This window comes from Rhinolophus hipposideros, assembly GCF_964194185.1.
Source record: "Rhinolophus hipposideros genome assembly, chromosome: X".
Taxonomy (NCBI): Eukaryota; Metazoa; Chordata; class Mammalia; order Chiroptera; family Rhinolophidae; genus Rhinolophus; species Rhinolophus hipposideros.
In genome coordinates, this window is record NC_138046.1 from 21006071 (window position 1) to 21011462 (window position 5392).

At 41.7% G+C, this 5392-nt stretch overlaps 1 pseudogene across 1 annotated transcript; it reads right to left on the reverse strand.

Moving 5' to 3' along the window:
- Nucleotides 1-2958: 2958 nt before the first annotated feature.
- On the reverse strand, nt 2959-3699 carry LOC308495233 (kinetochore protein Spc25-like; annotated as a pseudogene). Its single transcript has one exon. The product of its transcript is annotated as a kinetochore protein Spc25-like (transcript).
- Between the last annotated feature and the right edge of the window lie 1693 nt (nt 3700-5392).

Below are 5392 nucleotides of genomic sequence, written 5' to 3' on the forward strand. Positions count from 1 at the left end.
ATTTAAACCCACGGAACTGGATGAAATCACCAAAAAGTAAGGATAAAGAGGAAGAGGAACTGAGTTCTGGAGCACTCCAATGTTAAAAGTCAAGGAGAAAAATAGGCAAATCCATAGAGACAGAAAGTAGATTCACGGTTGTCAGGGGCTGGAGGTGGGGATAGAGAGTGACTGTTAGTAGATAAGGGGTTACTTTTGAGGATGCTGATAATGTTCTGGAATTAGATCGTTGTGAGGATAGCCAACTCTGGGAGTATACTGAAAACCACTGAACTGTATACTATAAAAGGGTAAATTTTATGGTATGTGAATTATATCTTTTAAAAAAAAGAAGTCAAGGCCAGCCCAGTGGCTCAGGCGGTTGGAGCTCCATGCTCCTAACTCCGAAGGCTGCCTGTTCGGTTCCCACATTGGCCAGTGGGCTCTCAACCACAAGGTTGCCAGTTCAACTCCTCGAGTCTTGCAAGGGATGGTGGGCTCCGCCCCCTGCAACTAAGATTGAACACGGCACCTTGAGCTGAGCTGCCTCCTGGATGGCTCAGTTGTTTGGAGCGTGGGCTCTCAACCACAAGGTTGCCAGTTTGATTCCTCCACTCCCGCAAGGGATGGTGGGCTGTGCCCCCTGCAACTAGCAACGGCAACTGGACCTGGAGCTGAGCTGCGCCCTCCACAACTAAGACTGAAAGGACAACTTGACTTGGAAAAAGTCCTGGAAGTTCACACTGTTCCCCAATAAAAAAAAATCTTTAAAAACGAAGTCAGAGAGGAAAAGGAATCAACAAAGGAGATTGAGTAGCCATCAGTGAGGTAGGAAGAAAACCAGGAAAGTGGATAATCCCGGAAGAAAAGAGAAAAAAAAATATTTCAATAGGAGTGTGTCAAATGCTGCTGAGACTTAACATAGGTTGAAGCTATATCATTGGATTTAGCATCATGAAAATCATTGATGACCTTGACAGAAGCCATTTAGGTGGAATGGTGATGGTGAAAGCTTGAGTGGAGTGAGACGGCAGAAAAAAACACATTGGTCACTATTGGAGGATGCTAGAGACCCAACTCATTATTTTGAAAATTGGCAAACACAGAGAAAGAAGCAAGCATCTCTCTGCCTTTCTACAGAGATGGTACCACTATAAAACCGTATAGTAGATGTGGGGGCATTTCTATGTGTAGAATTATTTCCAGCTAATAAGTGAAGACAGGATGATAAAATTCTAATATCACCACTTTGTAATCCTCAATGGAAATCTATGCTTTAGTAATAGCAATAGCTGCTAACATTACACAGGGGAGAATTGTTATAGCTATGTCTTTGAGTAGGTGATGGGGGGTAGGAATTTAGTGAAGAAGTAGAAGAGTTGCCTTTATATAGGAAACAAACATCTCTTCCATTGCAACAGATTTGGTTGTGGGAGCTTTTGGAAGTTCTTTTTATCTTCTGCTTGCTTCTATTTTCTCAAAAAAAGTCGGAAACTAGATCACCTGCTGAAAGTGAAAATGTGGAAAGAGTTTTGATGAGAGAGGAGTGAATGTGACATAGTCTTCAATGAGAGTTAGAAAGTGAATATCTAGGAAAATAGTTTGGTTGCTAGGCAACTCCAAGAACCTACTTGTGGTTAGTGGTCATGAATTTAAAGTGAGACCAGATATCGTGGTTTTGAATTTCATTTCAGCTACATTTCAGCTGCAGGTGCAGAGCAGGGAGAGAGGTGAATTTAACCAGGTTTGGGGTTTTCCTCAAGTAAATATGAAGGTGTAAGGCAATGAGTTGGAGTGCATGCAAGGGGGTGATGACAATGATTGAGTATGGAATGTAAGCTCAGTAAGGAGGGGAGAGAAGATATCAAAGGGGTGAGGGACAGTGACATAGCAGTTGGATCAAAGGATGGGAAGTCTCATGGGGTCAAAAGACAATTGAGTCAATATGGGAGTGACCTGGACAGGTAGGAGACTACCATCTCCTAGCCTTGCAATGAGACATTGAATATTTTGGTAGAAAAAATGATAATGACCAGGTCTAAGGTAAGATCATGGAATTGAGTGGCTGAGGTGGGCCTGGGGGAGGACAAGACCACTGGAGAAAAGGAGGTTAAGGAACTGAAAGGCTAAGGGTGGAAGGCTCTTCTCATGGACACTGAAGTGGCCTGGTGGTATTAGTAGAAGAGGTTGTGGCTGTGGTGGCAGCCCCAGCACATGTCGTTGTCATTGCTGTGATTGGGAGGAAGGAGACAAGGGTAGTTCTGTAGAGTTCAAATATCTCCCTCCTCTTTCGGAGAACTCTTCTCTGGCCATCCTAGTGAAAAGAGCCTCTCTCATTCCCTGTTTCCTCCCCTTCCCATCACTGTGCGTCCCATTACTCTATTTTGTTTTCTTTAATCCATTAATCACTATCTGAAAATATCATACTTAGTTTGTTATTTTCTTCCTTCTTGTCTGCCTCTTCCACCAGAATGCAAACCCCATGAATTTGTCTTTTCCAGTGCTTTATTCACAGGGCCCATTCAGTGCATTTAACAACAGGCAGTTAGAAAGTGATTTTTAAAAAGAAAAAGAACAAATGAGTTTTATCATGAATATACTGCCTCCACAGCATACAGGAGGACCCTTTATGGAGCCTTTGGAAATTTGGGTGAACAGAATGCATGTAGGAAAGGGGGAACCTGTGTCAACCAGGGATGAGAGGCTTTGTGAAGAGGATTTCATGAAGTGTGCAGAATCCAGTATGAGTCTTCAATTTCTTTAAAGTCTGGTCACTTTTTTTTCCTTTGGGAAAGTGTTGGGTGTTCCTTTTTTTTTATTTCCTAAGATTTTAATTAAAATGCTCTATAAAGAAATACACCACACAGAGATATTTAAAAAATACAAAAGGATTACAGGCAGACAATGGATGAGAATTCTTTTTAAAAGAGACACACAATAGGGAACAAAACTAAATGGTTTTTATATACTATTTATACATTAATTATAAGCCGTAGTACTAAAAGCTTTCAGAACATTGGCAAGAAAAGCTGAAAAATTTTTGGTCTTCCTTACATTCTCTTGAAATTCTGATAGGCACTCAAGATGGGGAGCGCTATCTGACACTTCATGGTCCCTTGTTTCATTTAGGTGTAGGCAAAACATAAATGGGCTATCAGGATGTTTAGGGTCAATATTAGTGAACATAAACTGTAATTTATCACCACAAATTCTTTGAATTTCTAGTCCAAGTCAATCTTTATACACGTCTACAGACTTTTGGAGCCTTTTCAACCTCTCTTCACTAGCTTTTTTAGCAGTATTAATAGTTTCCTTCTTTCTAGCATATTCTTCCTTAAGATTCTGGACATTTATAGTCAGTACTTCCATTTCCTGCTTTTTGCTTTTTACTTCAACAATCAACTTTAACGGGTTATCTTTCTTTTCTTGAATGAGCTTATTCTGCCTGCAGATCTGATTTTGATATTCCAGAAGTATCTGAATCAGTCGTTCTTCTTCCTTTAATTTCACAGATAGTTTTTCTGCAAATGCTTTATTGATGTCCTTGTAGGTATCTCTTAGTCCCACCATCTGACAGGAGATGTCACTGACATTGCCTTTCAATTTATTCCAAAATTCATTTATGCTTTTATCTAACAATGCAAGTTTGTCCTCTACCAATTTGTAAGACAGTGCTTCGCTGGGAGGCCTGAGCCCCGCTGCCTTCCCAACACAAGACATGAGCTGATGCCACTTAACCACCCACCTCCCTCAGCCACGCCTACTTTGGGTGTTCCACTTTTAACAAATATAGAAATTCACCCGATGGCCAACACATGGAAACAACCAAAATGTCCTTCGATAGATGAATGGATAAAGAAGTTGTGGTATATGTACACAATGGAATACTATTCGGCGGTAAGAAAAGATGATATAGGAACATTTGTGACAACATGGATGGATCTTGAGAGTATAATGCTAAGTGAAATAAGTCAGACAGAAAAAGCAGAGAACCATATGATTTCACTGACATGTGGTGTATAAACCAAAAACAACAAAAGAACAAGAAAAACAAATGAGAAAGAAAAACTTACCAGAGGGTAAGGGGGGTGGGGGGTGGGAGATGAGGGTAACGGGGATCAAATATATGGTGATGGAAGGAGAACTGTCTCTGGGTGGTGAACACACAATGGGATTTATAGATGATGTAATACAGAATTGTACACCTGAAATCTATGTAAATTTACTAACAACTGTCACCCCAATAAATTTAATAAAAAAAAAAAAGAAAAAAGAAATTCACCCGAGTGACTTCCCCTGCACAGCCCATTGAGGATTCACTCTTATTCCCTATGCAGTGGAAGAGTAGCAAAATCTTAAGCTCCCCTCCAACCTGCAAAATGTTGCCTTTCCTCCGTTGGCTCTATCTTCACCTTTTCACAGCTGATTCTTTTCTCCCCAACAAAAATGTATGTTCCATGGAACAGAGAACTTGTCTGGTTTTCCCCCCACATTGTAACATGGCACCTAGGTCAAAGCTTGGCATATGGTAGGATGAATGTTGGATGAATACATGCTAAATGAACTGAATGAATGAATGAACAAATCAATCAATCAAATGCAACCCTCAAAGGAGAGCATCAGTCCTCAAGTAAAAGTGGTAAACTAAGTGAGGAGTCTGTGAAGCCTCAACTGGGGACTGAGATGGGTCATCAGTGGTTCCCTAAGAGCTGTGGCCTACATTCTCTCAGTATGAATTGCCTCTGGCACTCATGAAAGGAGGACAATGGGGAAGCTTCTTTTTTTTCAAATTTCCAAATGGGGCAGACCATTGAAAGAAAAATGGAAAGAAGAAAAAATAGTCCCCCCATGGCCAGCTGAAGGGAGGGGCTGGCAGATGGGTGCTAGAGACCAGTTAATTGGTAACAGGTAAGGCCTGGGACACAGATGTCACATGAACACGCATGAAAACCATCACACCGTTGGCAAGTGATGAGACCCAGGGAAAGATTGAGCTGCTCGGATGTCTAATGGCCTTTTGGAACAGTGTCAGCTTTTCTGGAGGACGGTGAAGTGGAATATTGGCTAACAGTCCCTGCATCCCATCGCTACCGTGCCTCTAAATGTCTTCAACCTTCCGACCTTCCCCCTCCCCCCTCCCATCCCCCACCCCCCATCCCCATGCCACCAACAGGAAGAACAGAAAGCTGCCATTGCACCTCCAGAAGCTCTGCCCACAAGAACGTGTCCAACCTACTAAATCAAGCTCTTCACTCCTGTGAATACTAAGAAGTGAACCTCAATGGAGCTCTTACCGACATAACTTCTCCCTTGTTCAGCATCAAAATCAAGGTTCTGAGCTTTCCAACGAACATTTGTGAAACCACCCCCTTTCTTTTTTTAAAACTGCAAACTAAAGAGCTCTCTTGCAAAG